Source organism: Corvus moneduloides, chromosome 4, assembly GCF_009650955.1.
Source record: "Corvus moneduloides isolate bCorMon1 chromosome 4, bCorMon1.pri, whole genome shotgun sequence".
NCBI lineage: Eukaryota > Metazoa > Chordata > Aves > Passeriformes > Corvidae > Corvus > Corvus moneduloides.
The window spans coordinates 41,792,805-41,808,582 of NC_045479.1; positions in this window are offsets into that span (position 1 = coordinate 41,792,805).

A 15,778-nucleotide genomic window follows, 5' to 3' on the forward strand; every position below is an offset into this window, starting at 1 on the left:
TGAGAAAGTGAATATGATTTGGAATAGCAGTGAGCAGGTCTTTCACAATAGTGATGATAGTGTAGTCTTACTTTCAGCAGAGAAGAAAGGTAAACTAACCAAAGTGAGGTAAACAGGTAATATCAATCAAAGTCTTAGAACAATTATAGTAGATGGCAATGCTTGATCATTTGGAAAGAACCCCAAATCCAGAAGTGAAAACATGTGAGAAGGAAGAGCATATACTTTTGAGCATAGCATCTTATATTTCCTATCCTTATTAACTCATACATTTTGCAAGTTGCATTGGCTCGTTTCATGGGCAAAACAAGATGTAAAAAGCTATACATAATGTAAAAAAGGATATTAATTTTATAAAATTTTATATTCTTTTCCAGCCAGTTCAGGACAGACTCAAATAAATGGTTTTCCTGTACACAGAGAAACTAGTGGGAATTAAGAATATAATGTTAAGAATGTACTAAGGGGGAGAGTGTGTGTGATGGACTGGACTTAACAGAATGCCTACATGAATTAAGATCTTGGAGTAGGAGCTTTGTCTAGGGATTATGGGAGTAAAACTTACGGAAACATTAAACTGGAAGAACACCTTAACCAGGGTATTCCCTGAAATCATGGAAAAACGTGCAGCAGATACCAAATTTTGGAAGTGAATTTCATGCACAGTGTCTGTAGGGGCCTGCAAAGCCCAGCAAGTACTCCTTTCTAGCAGTCTATAACAAATTGCTGATTTGTTGTAGAAGACCGAAAGCCAAGTGTTATGTCACAAGAAGGGAAGAGAGATCAAAAGCATCAGTGATGTCTTGGACCTCTGTCAAAGACAAGATCATTATATCTCTAGATGGCATTAAGAAGCAGACATGCCCTACAGCGTAGGAGAGGATGAAAAGTCCAAGAGCCACAGCTAATGACACTTCGGAAAATCCTGAACCCAGATCTGATAGGCTTAGATTCTTTCTTAGCTCTGAGACAGCTTGCTGTATGATCTTCTGGCAGCTTATCTTGTCTCATGGGGCTCCAACTGATCCCTTGTAAAATGTACAAAACTGAGCTTCTTGGACCGTTAGGAATCCTAGCTGATATAAAATAGTTGATGTTTTCTTTGAATGAAAGTTACTCAATAAAGACAGAGTTTTAACAAAAAAGGAGAGTGTATTTAATTACAAGGATTTTGAGCAGTAAACAATTAAGCTTTATGAATTCTTTTCATATCAGCCATCATAAATTAGGAGACAGTTTAAAAATGTATCATCAGGTTCAGTAACTGTTTAGAGACAAGAAAAATACAAAAGAGCACAGAAAGAATTAATATAAAAATATAAAAGAGACATTCAAATGTCTATTCTGTTCAAGAATTCATTGAAACAAATGAAAATTAACCTGGAGTTTCAAAATTAAGACTGAGTGCAGCTTAAAGCCTAAATCAAAATACATTCTGCTGTACATCAGGTAATTTGAGTAAGCAACTCAAAAAGTAAGGTCTTTTCTTGTGAAAAGTATTCCTTTTCTGTACATATTATGATAAAAGCCATATTTCCTGATACTTGTTTTTACTATTCATGACTGCCTACAATTAATTATTCTTCAGTCTCTGTTACTCCCAACAAAATTCTTGCAGAACTACTTGTCTTATCTTGGTCTCTGCTCATTGACTATTGGGTTAGAATTGCAGATGTCACTGGGAAGTCTTAAAAAGCTGTATTGATCAACATGTGATACAGGCAGATCTGAGCAAGGTTTTAAAGCAGAATTAGGAATGAAAGAAAGCACCAGTTAGACATCTAACCAGAACATGGAATGAAGACAATTGTTGCCAGAATCCCTGCAGAAAGGTGTTGAGCTGCAGTTGCTGTTCTGTTGGTCCTGTTCTCATTAATTAAGAAGTTTGCAGGGTTTTCTTCTGCCACCTGCAGAGTGTTGTAGGCAGCCGCTGTTAAAATTTGTCTACAAAAGCCTGAATCTCTTCTTAAGGCTGCCCTATACAAGGATGAATGAAAGTGAGAACTCTGCAGCAGACAATTAGAGATACAAAGCTGGAGAGGCCTCTCTGCTGGCCACAGATCACAGTGCCCATTCCTAGCCTTCGGCAGAGGTGCTGTGGGTAAGTCTCTTGTGATGAGAGAAGTAACAGTCTTTGGTGCTTGTTACTACTGGATTAATAGAAATGCTCCATTCTGCTGGCTCTGGTTTGTGGGAGTACACCCTGACATCATCCTTCAGGCAGAACAAGGTTAATTTCATTTTTACCTGAAACTAATTACAGTGGCTGCCCTGTCACTTCAACAGGGTATTGCTTGAGGCAGTGAGGTGATGGTAAGGAACTTCCGGTGGTGGTAAAAAACTAAGGGCAGTGAGCTCTTACTTTTTGGTACAGATGGATCAATAGGAGGGTGTTCACCTGTGGCCTTCTAAGTTCATAGTATAAGCGAGGACAGTCTTCTTGAGAAACTAATGCACTGCAGGAGCATCAGAATAAAGTAATTTTTCCGCCTAATGAAATGGCAAAACCAGTTGCCATACTTCAGTATCGTGCTCACATTCAAGATACATCTATCTGAAGACGTTTTTAGATAACAAAGGGTAGTGGTCCCATGTGTTACATTTAGAGTGTCTCCAGGCTGAAGTCTGTATAGAAACTGTTCTGTACAGAAGTCTGTACAGAATATATTCCATTATATTCTATTCTGTGAAAGCATAAAGCCTCTCAGAACACTGTGTTTCCTCCTGAGACACGGAAAGAAAGGACTCATGTTTTCTAGACTGTTTTCATGTCTTATACATTTTGAATATCTGTGTCAGGACTGGGTTAAACCTTTCCAACAACAGAAATGGGTTTGATGTAAGCCATGTGTCATACACGAAATCCCTATTTGTGCTTGGTCTTTGCATATTAAGTGCTTTAATTAATTAATTTTGAGTTAAATATTTTTAAATTGAATCTTAAAATTAACCCATCAGCCCAGGTACAAAAATCCAGTTCCATTATCAGTGTTTTCAATTGTTCAAAGTAGTTTATGAAGAGAGTTGCACCCTTCCCAGTTAAAAATCCCCAACTTACTGCTCCCTTTTCAAACTTCAAACCGTCTGTATACCATAAGAGTTACCTTTCCTGTGTTTACTGTATACTTTTACAAGTGTTTTAAGATGTGTTGGATGTATTTTAATACCTTTTTTAGGTGTTTTCACTTACATTCTGGTTCCAAGGCCAAAAACCCCAGTTCTAACAGCCAGCAGCTATTTTTAGCTACAGAGCCATTACTCTGCAGGCAAGCTCCGTGGAAACCTGAATACCTGAATTTTAATGAAGGCATTGTAGCTCCCCTACCTGAACTAATACCACCCCCCCCCCCGACAATGATGAGCCATTGGTGGACGGAGATGATCTATCAAAGGGAAAGAACCAATCACTTTAAACTGAAGGGGCGGGCTGTGGGCGGACTGGGGGGGGGGGCGGAGCAAAGACACTATAAAAACAACAAGGCAGAGAGGCGGGGCCTCTTTCCTCTCGCGCTCTCTGCAGGCTGGCTGTGGTAGACGTCGGTGCTGGGCATTCAAAGCCTTACTCCTTTTAAGGGGCCTTTAGTAATTTTTTTAAAGTTAACCCAGCACTGCAAGTTCTTTTTCTCTACCTGAGGTCTAGTGCTGTCTCAGCCAGAAGATCTCAAATCCCTGCGCTCCTGGGGCATACCATCTACCAAGCTATAGGATCCCAAATTTTTATATTTTTCTAATTTCTGTAATTTTTCAATTTTTCTGTTTTCAATAAATTAATCTTTTTAAGAGTTGTCTCATTCTCACACATGTATTACTAAACATACCAAACTATTGTGAACCGTGCTTCCTCTTGTTCCCTGAACTGTCACATCTCCAGTATTTTTCTAAGTTGGTATATAATAAAGGAAGGCAGTAAAGTCAGTTAACATTTAACAGTTAACATTTAACATTTCTACTCCTTTAACATTTCTTTGGATGTTTCCACCCAGATAAAAATTTTATGGCTCATTTGCTATTTCAATAGGCTAAATACACCCTTTTAAAAATCATTGTTTTTCACAATCTTTTACAATCTCCTGTACAAATCTAAGACAGAAACGTTTTAACATTTATGAAATAAATAAACATTTATAAAACCAACATCCTTACACTGGCCTTTTGCATAGATCTTCAATGTTTTCATGGTATATATGATTTCTTTGTGGATAAATAGGATTATAATATCTCCTTACCCCATTGTTACCGAGTAACATAAAGACATATTTGTATGACACTGTCATCTAGCAGACTCAAACAGAAAGTATTTATTCTTACAGGAAGAACTGCAGTGGGTTTTACAGTAGCAGGAATTTTGGCTATATTTTAAAATAAAACTATATTAGCATATCACACTGTGGTGTGAGTCATCTAAGTTTCTGTGTCATGGGGAAGAAGGGATCATTTAAAGTCTGCAGTGTTAATTGAGGTGTTTACAGTGCCATTTAAAAATCACTTGACACTGAAATTCTTTAGAAAACAATTTCTGGAAGGCAAGGAACTTAATCTCTCATGGAGGAATTCTAGAGCTGTAGTTTCTGGTTCCCCCTGGCACAGGAACAGCTCTGCTTCTGGCACTTCATCAGACTATTTTCTATGATATTTGGGTATGGGCTTCATTTACATTGCAGTTACATGGGTGATAAGAGAAGGAACACTTGGCAAAGTGCAGCAGTGAGTGACCTGTCTGAACAGTTAATGGGAGCTCTGGTTCATTTACTTCCTCTGTCTGGGGGTTTATCAGTAGGCAGAGCAGGTATGTGTGAAAGTTGTTCTGGCTCAAACGTTTATAGGCTGGATGTCATGGTCTTGGGGGTTTTTGTGTTTGGGTTTTTTTGATCTGTAGTGATAAAACAGAAGGAAATGCTCTGAGATGAACCAAAGTAAGCTTCTGTCTTCCTTAAGCATAGTGTCTTCACTCCTCCATGCCCTAGCTGGGCTGGCTACCAAGAAGAGTACAGTCACAGCTCTGTTTGGGTTTCATGTTGGTGGTCAGCCTGAAGGCGCTTTAAGATATTCCAGTTTACTTCTCACTAAGTCTTAAGAAGACGCACAAAATCAGTTAGTTACTGCTGCTTAGCTGAGAAGCAGCTAATTTCAGCAAAGATAATTTTTTTGAAACACGAACACATTTTTTTTTGTGATTGTGAGCATTTCTCTCAGCTATTTATACCAGAATTACCTAAGGAAATACAGCTGTGCCCTTCTTCTTATGTATGCAGTCTAAATCAAATCCTTTGTGTCTATTTTATCTTCCTAATTTTTTTTTTGTATTTTTTTCCTACTAGACATGGAAATAATGGAAGCCCCAGGCTTTCTGAACATATCCCAGTAGGAAATGAGTTGAAAGAACTGAAAAAAAAGCTAATCATTAAAGCTGTAGCAAGCAGTATGATTTTATATTTAGAAGCCACATTTTTATTTTTGAGCATATGATTCTTCCTGTTCAGCTCTTTCATCCCACTGAAAGGTTTTATTTATATGGCAAATTCTTTCAGAGTCTTTGGATTGATAATAAATGGAAGACTATTAAAAATGCTTTTTAGCATCAGAACTTCTACTGTTCTGAAATTAATTTGCTCTTATTTTCAGAGATTGATGTGATTGTCTCATTTTTGGCCATTAGCATGGCCTGCCATCTACCGTTGCTTCTAAAGTGCCTTACATGGCTTTCAAGGCATCTGGCTGAGTGCTGGACTGAGAAATTGTGTGAACTGTACTTTGAAAGCCTTCTTTCAGCAGGGTAATTTACTGCTTGTTAGGATGGAATGTCAAGATAAGTTATCTTTGCTTATCATCCTTTCAGACTGTACTCTGCCACAAGGGAACAAATAAAGTGACTCCACCATTTATATTCCAAATGGCATCTATTTATTCAATCCCACAGTTCCCTAATGAATAAGTGAAGCTATTTAAATCAGAACAGAATGTTTCTCTTTTAATATGGGAGCACTGCTTGTCCATCAGGTAGGCATGCTCTAACAGAAAGACAAATCTATTCTCCTGTTGAAGCTGTTTAGATGTCCTGACATGATGAAGGAAGTGATTTTTTAGCTTCATCTTTTGTACTGGCCAGAGGTAACAGGATCTCTTTCCTCAAGGGTCTCATGGGTGCTGCTGTGAGACTTGTCACTCAAGCTTCATTGACAAGAAGATCTGATTGAATTAAGTCAGTTACCACATTTCTAGCAGTTTGAGGAGAAGTTTTTGCTACATCTTAATGAGAGCATCTTTACAGGCTTTGGGAAGGAGTTAAATTGCAAGTGTCCCACATGAATGATTTCAATTTTCCTAAAGCTGAAGTCCAGTTTAGGTTTTCTGTGAATACTCTGTGTATACTCCAGAGTTAAATTCTAATCCACCACCTACTGTCATGAGAAGGTAAAATCCAACGCAGAGTATTGGGCCTGAGGAAGGGCATTCTCTGCTCATACCATTCTTAGGTGAAGACAGTTCAGATATTCCCGTAGCGCCGTTTCACTTTCTACCAGCAAGGAGTTACACAGCCAGCCTGGTGCACCCACCAGAGCAGGAATAGGATGAGTGAGTGTTTGTGCACTGATTTCTAATCCACTGAAAGGAGTTTATGTGTCAATGTTGCAGACTTTAGCATATGTTTGATATACTTATTTTGTGTTTCTGATGGTGCATATTTGACCCACCTGTATGTATTTGCTCCATTCTAAAAAGCTTTTGGATGGACATGTCGACAGTTCACTGTGCAGGGTAGTATATTGTTGAGACAAGGATGCTGCTTGTGGATGTAATGAACCTATACATATTGAAATACCCACATTTAAATACAGATTTATAAATATTGATTACAGAGTTTAATTTCAGCTGTGTATGGGGGTTGCCATGTCCAAATAGCTGACACTGGCAGTGCTTGCACTAATTCATAAAGGACATTTGCCATTTTCTGAGAGATTATTTGGTTGGAGACTGTGACATTCTTGGTGGGAATACCCATAACCTCTGCTGGTTTGAGCAAATATTTGAGGAGAATTAGATTACATGCTGTCAGGTTTATGATGTCAGTGCCTCTAGTCTGGGGCCTCTACAGGGAAATGATCCAGAGAGGAGACACAGGACCAACACTGCGTTGAGGGACACTCAGATGAATTGATACATTTAGGGAATTTTTCCAGTGCCTCCTGATTTGGAAGTCCTTGGAACTTCTGAGAATGGTATAGCTGCAAATTTGGTAAAAGAGCTGTTCAGTGGTTGTTGTAAGAAGTTAAATTATCAAATCCCAAGAAAATTGCATAACAAATTTACAAACTAGGCAGCCAAGATAGAAAGCAGAGGGAAAGAGACTGTGTTAGCACTGAACCTCCTAACACATGATGAGTATGGCCAGGAATCTATTCTAATCTGTTTAACACCTTGTTTTTCTTTATATTAAAACATTGCTCAATAAAAGAAGAGGGAAAAACTCATCTCCCAGTCACTGTCTTGATCCCCATAACAGCATATCTGTTCTGCTTTCTAGGGCAGCATGACCTGCATAAGAGCAATCAGCACTGTTAAGTACTGCTGCAACAGAATAGCAGTTGCCTGAAGCTGACAGAGGCATGACAGTATGGGGTCAGCTGACAGTGTCTTTCACTCATTGTTGGGACTGATCCCTTATTTTCCAGTTAACTTTAGAGCATTTTTAATCTTTATTTACAAGATAACAGTTCCTCATAAAAATTCACACAACCACTATAAAAATCCCTTGAATATTTCAATTATGATTAATAGTTTGGTTTTATCAGTATTCAGTAATATACATTTTTTGAGAACTCTATAGAGATTTTAATTTCAAATACAGTATCTCATGAACACCCCTTCTATTTATTCTAACAGTACAATGAATAGAGAGGGGTTTATTTCTAATTTTTGTCTGTATGAAGTTGCTGAAGGAATACAGTTCATTAAACTTGAAATGTTTGGCAATACTGAGTACAGATTGATGATGTTTTTGAATATAAAATCCTTTTCTGCCACAATCTGTGTAAAAAAGAAATCTACCAGGTAAGAAGAGAGAAACAGAAAAAAAGAGTGAAAAGGGAAAGAGAAAGAGAGAGAGATATTTTTCTTAGGGTTACATTATGTTTAGTCTTTTGAATGACCATAGTGTGTGTTAGATTGTAAATTCTTATCTTTGTTTCTGCTATGTTTTACATGATGTCCGTACAAAGATGTAAAAGGATTAGCTTGGCTGTTGTATGCATTACAATATGCTTCATTTAAGGTAGAGAAGACCTCATCTGAATAACTGCACAGCAATAGGGCAGATGAATTTCGGTGCCAGTAAGGGCTGTTAATGCTTTTGGTTTGAAAAAAGAAAGACTCTTTCTAACTAAGGATACAGAGTGATTGTCTCTGAATCAGTTGTTTTGATACATGGGGAAAAGACCTAGAATTATCACAACAAGTGCTCTAAAACCATCAGAGAATGTCAAAAAGGCCTCACATTAAATATTATCAGGAAAGAAGTCATTGTGCCACTGAGTAAATAAATGACATTTATTTTCTAGTAATAATAGATTAGATTAATAATAGATCTAGAAAAAATAAATGATTTATCTTCTAGTCTTGGGAGGAAAGACTGAGACCTAATGACTGTTGATTGGTTTCTTAATCAGATACTGAAGTCCCATCACAGGCATTCACTCCCCTTTTATAACAGTTTTACAGCAAACTCCCCAAAATAGTTGCCTTGTTTCTTATTTATTTATTCTATTTAGAATTAGTCTTTATTATGTCTTGATATTATTCTAAGCAGATTGCAAAAGTAATTAATGTAGTGAACAGGATTTAAAAGTTAACTTTCCAGCATATCCCTTATACCACGTCCTGCCCTTACACTGGTGGCATCTATGTTAACATCTGACCTCTACTTCCAAATTTAGTTCATAGATATAAGATTTTGGGAAGGCCTCTCTTGCAGTAAAAGCCAGTATGTTCAAAGGCAAGACTGCCTGTGTATGGATCAGATGAAAGATTTACCTTGTTAAGTGTCTTGCCAGTGATAGAGGTCACCAGCTGAGACAATGTAAGACCCGTTAAGTAAATAAGACCCTATCAAGTTGTATGCAGCCCTCAACAGACCACCCTGAAGATGAGCAGTATACAGTTTTTCTTGCTTCCTGAGCACAGAATCAGACAGGTTCTTCCCAAATTCAGCCTCAGCCCAGACTGCCTGCAAATGATAACCCTTCCAGCAGGAGTGGCCAGGGACTTTCATGGAAGGACCCTGTGTCACTGGACTATCTGATGTCATGACCTGCAGGACAGGTAGCCACTGCACAGAGCATCAGACACATATATGGTGCTAGTAAGGATACCCAAGGAGTGCTGTAGAGCAAAATCCCCTCTCTGTTGACACCATGTCGTGACATACCCTGTGACAGACAACAGACAGCAGCAGTTAATTTGGCTCTCACGCCATATGTGGTGCTGGCTGTTCCTCACAGCAGAATGTCTGTAGCCTCATGATCCAAGGTGACAAACTCATTCACCTTTCAGGATGAATTGGCTTTGTTCCACCTTCTTTGTTGCTGTACCAGAGGCAGATGACTTCCAGCAGCTGTGGTGTCTGCACCTGCCAGCACATCCTGCAAGGAGGCAGGCAGGTGTGCGCCCAGTATTTGTCATCACAGAGAAATGCTGGTAAGTGGAATTTATCTGTGTGACTCAGCAATGCAGAGTTTACAGCTTGTCCTGTACATCAGGCATGTGATCTTATCTCCTTTGGGTACCACCAAGCTTTGGGAGTTCTGGCCTGATTTAAATGTTAAACCCACCACCTTTCATTATATTCAGAATACAAATGGGAGCTGATCCAGGGCACAGGGGCCAAACACTTGCAGTGGAAAGCATCTGTTCATATATGACAAGTCAGACAAAGGCTTTGCTGATGAAAGAATGCACAAATTTCAAAAATTACGTTGATTATAAGGAGACTCTCTGTGGAGATATTCCAGCGGCAAGAAACTGAAAGCTTCTAAATTGCTTATTTTTTTTGGTCATGTTCTTAATAAACTGTAGAAGCACTACCTTAGGCTACTGGATGGAAACAAGGCAACATTAGTATTTTAAAATAGATTTGCACAATTGTATACTCTAAGGCATAATTACGGAGAGCTTGTTTTGTTTGGAGGTATCAACATCTGTTATCCTATCTAGCCTGTCAGCCATGGGAGGTACTTTTGGTTTCTCCAAATACATAATAAATATAAACAGAATACAAGCAGGATCCTCTGTAATACAATTTTGACCTTTCCACAAATGAGATGAAGAAACATTATCTTTTTGAGAGCCTCTATGTAGAGAATAAAAAGCTTTAGATAATGGCTGATATTCACACTGTCATTAAGTGTTGATTGAAATACAAGTTTCTAGAATGGTCTGTACAAGTTTCTAGTTACTGAACATGTAATGACCCAAATGGCATATTCATTAGATGACAAATGTCATGGGAATGTTTCTGGGGAGAAGCATCTGCCCTCCTGACACAAATTGCCTCTCCATTGCAAACAACGCAGACCCAGGTCATCCCTCCAACTGTCTGGTCAAAACTGTCCACTCAAAGGGTCTTGGAAATCACCAAGCATGTGAGGTGATGACGAAGGAGAAGGCAGTTGTAGCAACTCCAGGCCCACAGTCTGTGAGACCAGGTGTTACATACAGTGGGTGGCACCACAGTGTGCACAAGGCACTGAAGGAGGAAAGGGTGTCTCAGATGGATACAGGCAGTATCCATCTGTAAGGCAGTAAATATCTAGGACCAAGACTGCTTGGAAATTTGTTTATAATTAAATTTTACACATTGTGTTGGATTTCATACTGTTACAAAGACACTGTCTAGTTCATAACTGGCAGTTTATTTAGGCTTTGGCTCACCTTTATATATTTGTTGATCAACAATCAGTTATTTCTGTAATGTGTCGTCTGTGACCCATTAATTATGAAGAAATGAATTGCTGTATCCTACCAAAAAATTTCATTGCCTTATCATAAAATACAGAATCAAACTATTATATGGGTCCCCATGAGTCAAAACTCACAGAGATTTATAATTAAATGGATAGAAAACACAGATAAAGCCTTTTGTCAATAAGTACCCATAAATTAGTCAGGCACAATATATTCCCTGCGTATTAGAGAAAGTCTCTTTCTCCCAGGCACCTTTATGCTATTAAAAGAATTATGTAACATGTAAAGTAGTCAAGTTAGCAATGCGTGTCTGGTGAGTGAGGCCAGGATGGTGGGGCAGTCTGGTGTTCCCAATGTCGTTGCAGTGCTGCCCATGCACAGCAGTACCATGCCCATGCTGGTGCCCCAGCTTGCTTAGGGAAGCATTCGCTGCTCGGCTCCAGGACGCTGTGCAGAGCCTGGCTTGCAGCAGCCTTGCAGGGGTGGCTGGCACCCGATGGCCTCATCAACCTCTGCTTGGCCTTCAGCTTGCTCCATGCACCCACTGCATCCCAACGTACTTAACAGCCAAAGGAATTTTTTTCGATACAAAGCTCTGGTGGCTGCTCTCTGATTCAGATCCCACGACTACCTTTCTAGCACATAAGGTGTCCAGAGAAGCTGTTTCTCCAGGTTTCTCTCTCTGTTTTCTCTGGACTTCCCCTTTTTGTCCTACCTTTCTTGCATGCAGACACATGCCAAGAAGATCCTCCCCTTACTTTCTGCACCTGCAAGAGCTCACAGTTATATCCTTACATCCGTGCAAACACAGGGATGGATAGGAAGTCATGGGTGAAACCAAGGAAGGTCTGGGCCAGAGACAAGCTGTGAGGGATGGACATACTGCAGTTGATGAGGGAGTGATCTATGGTAGCAGAACACTCTCCTTAGACAGCTGTGTAGGAAATTTAGTGAGAAAGTGTGTAGGGATAGAGAAGAATGTCAGCTGCCCATTGGGAGCTCATTCCTCCTTTAGCCTGTATGGCACAATTCTGGGTCTGAAAAATCTTTACTCTGTTGAAGAACCAGCTGGTAAAATGACAGTGGTACCTTTTCTGCTTAATAGAAGAACCTAGGAACTAATACTTTTAAAACTGAACTGTTACAAACAGGAAAAACCACCAAGATTGCCAATTCAGACTCCTGATAATAAAGAAATACCAGAATGGCAGAAAAAGTCTCTACAGCATCCTGGATATATATGCATTATACTGTACCTTCATTTCCTCTTTATACATCATTTTCTCATAGGACCTTTATGAGACTGACTGTGGCGACAGGGTATATCCTAAGGATTAACTAGGATTGTGTAGTGAAGGTGACTGCCATTTATTATCCCTGCCTTCTACACTACAGGAGCAAAATGGTCTGTACAGATCATAAAAAGGGATTTCAGAATAGGAAAGACTGATTCTGAATTAAGTATTTGAACATTGCTTCAAACTGGGTTTGGACACAGAGTTCCTGCAGTTCTCTAATGCAGGAGTAATTTGAAATAAGTTTTCATCCACAAGTGGTCACTAACTGTGTCGTGTTAATTTCTGAGTTCCCATGTGAATTGCTAGGGTTTGATTTGTGGGAGTATTGATATTTCAGAGCCATGACTGATGCTGGTAGGAGCTGTGCTTTAAATATGTGAAGTACTAAGAAGTGCAAGGTATTTTCAAAGATCAGGTACAAACCTTTCAAATTGTGCATCCACAATTAACAGGTGCTTTCAAATTTAATCTCATATTAATACTCTTTCCCCAAAATACCCACAGTTCCATTTCCCTATCTTGAACTGACCTGCTGTACAGATTAATGCTGGTGCCACACCCTAACAATATAGGAAAAGAAATTCCATGAAAAAAGAATATTTTGTAACCATATGAGGTTTTGAATAATGTACTGTAAATAAGACATGGAGGCCCTATTCAGCAATTAAATGAAGCAACAGTGTTCTAGATCCTAAATTCAGAGATGGTAGTTTACTCTCCATCGTAGCACAGGTCAGTTCTTCCCTGAATTAGGTTTAGTTTAACTACAGCACCTCTTTTAAAAAGTTAGAAAATCTCCATTTAAATATTTGTAGTATGAACAAACTATCATTATTTTGTTAAATTATTGGAGTGATTAATTTTCATAGTACTAATACATTCAGTTTCTGCTTCGGAATGTCTCTGCTTTCAACTTCCAGGCACTTGATCTTTTTGTGTTTGTGCTTTTGAGACTGAAGAGCCCTCAATTATCGAATTTCTATTTCTCTTAGAGGTAATTAGAAGCTGTGATCAAGACACCCTTTAGCCTTTTTGTTAAGATAAATAGTCTGAACTTCAGTTTTCCACCATGGCAGTTTCCCCAATCCTTTGATCTTTCTCCTGGTTCACCTCTGAACCAGAGAGACCCAATTTATTCCTTTTTCAGCTGTGGGTGCTGGGACTTTGAACAGCATCTCAGAAGGAGACTTGTTAGTCCCAGGTTGCATAACCTTTCTAACAGTTTTTTGGTATTATTCTGCTCATTCATCATGTGATTGGCATTTTGTTTTGCTGTTATACCCTTTTCATACTGCACTAGGAGCTAATCTGCATTTGACTGACACAATGCCCCAATCATTTCAATTACTGTTCCCAACACAGTGTCTCATTATGTTTTGAGTTCCTGAATATTGTTGAATTACAATTATCTGTATTGATGGCCATGTCATTTTCTTGCAGCAGCTTATCAATTAGTTTGTTTCCGTGTACCCTCTTCATGACTGACATGCACGCTTTGATCAGTAAGGATTCTCTCATTTCTTCCAGAGCATTAATAAAAATCCAAAGGCCAAGAACTGACCCTAACATGGCCTCAAGAATACATGCCCTTAATGAGACCTCACTGTTTACAAATGTGTTTTGCAACCTGTCAACAGCTTTTAAAAATTCATTTTCTGTATACCACACTGCTTTTGTTTTAATTATCAAAATGTTGTATAGTGCCAAGGATTCTGACTTTTCCACACAGCCTCTATTCCCTTTCTCAGTCACTGAATGTGAGGTCATTAATCATGCATGAAGTGAAGGAGACATCTGATGGGAAAAAAAGCATGTGATCTTTTAATTAAAGAGTGTGTCAAAATGCATTGAAGACAGGTGAATTAAAGATACTCAAGCCATCATAAACCCCACATATCTAAACTTATGCTGGATTTTAGGTCTTAATTTTTCTAATATGAAGGGCTTCTGTGTCTGTGTGAGTGTCGGGGTTTTGACGCTAGCTAAGCGCCAGGCACCCATGAAACTATTCACTTATCTTCCTCTGCTGTAGGTGAGCAGAGGAGGGAGAATTAAAAGCTTCATGAGTTGAGATAAGGATTAGGGGAAAAACACTTTAAGGCAAACCAGGTTCAAAACTTAAACAGTATAAAGAACATTTATTATTAACGGAATTTAAAGTAAAAAAAAAAAGGTAATGAGAACTGAAATAAACCTTTAGAACACTTTTCTTTCCCAGTCCCTCCCTCTTTCCACTGACCACACAAAGAGACAAAACATGGGGTTTTGGTCAGTCTTTCACTTCTTAAAAAAAGATCTTCCTTTGGTACACTTAAGGAAAATAGTTTCTTTCTTCTACTGTGCTGTGGGATCCTTCCCATGGGAGATAGTTCTCTGCGAACTTTTCCAGCATGATTTTAACTTTCACAAACAGCAGTCCCACCCGAACCTGCTATAACGTTGAGTTCCTCCTATGAACGATGCAGTTTCCCCACAACTGCCCAATGTGGGTCATTTTAGTTCATGTGGTTTAGTCTTTTAAGGATGAGCTGTTCTAGTTTGGAAGCAAGGGTTCTCTTTCTTTATCTCTGGAAGCAAGGGTCCTCTCTCTTTGTTCAAGTTCCTCACTAGATTACTGCTTTTCAGGATCCACGTACTCCAGGATGAGCACTCTTCCTCATGGGCTGCCCGTGGATCTCTGCACCTCCCCATGCACCTCATGAGTTACAGGGAAACAGTTTGTTGTATTATAGTCCTCACCGTGGCTCACAGGAGAATCTCAGCTCTGGCTCTTGGAGCACCTCCTCCCTCTGCTTCTTTTCACAGAACTCAGTGCTGCCATGTTGGTTCTCCTCACGTGTCCTCACTTCTTCCTTTTCCCTGACTCTGAAGAAAATTGTTGTCCATAGGGATTATTGTTCTCAAGTTCTATCAATTGAAAAGTTCTTACAGATCTTCACTGCGCTGAAAAGGTTGATCTCGTCTGTGTTCTGTGTTGGGGAATTGTTTGTCACATTTTCATTGGTGGCAACCTGGTCTCTGCCGTGGGAGGGCTCCAGCCACATGGTCTCAGCCTTGGGAAGGCCCCGGCCATGTGTCCCCCAGTGGCCCCCACTGGGTTGGGCCCCGGTGACCACCTCACCATCCCTCAAGAGAAGAAACAGAGCTTCCCATGGTTTTTCCTTTCTTAAATATGTCATCACAGAGGTGTTACCAGCTTGTCTAATTGGGCTGGTAACCTGCCCATCATCAGAGCCTTCAGTGGCTGGCTCTGTGTTGGACATAGTAGAAACTCTGACAGCTTGCTCCTGCCCACCAAAAACTAGACTGTTTTTAAACTAGGACATTGAGGGACGGTTTTGATACAGTTTTAAATATTTACTGATTAGGATAGCCCTCATTCACTCAAATATAAGTGTAAATGTATAAAATAAATTGCAATGAACTGCATTCCCTGAATGCATGTTTCTTGCTGCTCACTAGAAAGAGAGAGAACGTATAATCAGCTCAGATGTAAATGCGGATGTGAGCTGGCCAAGGCTAGA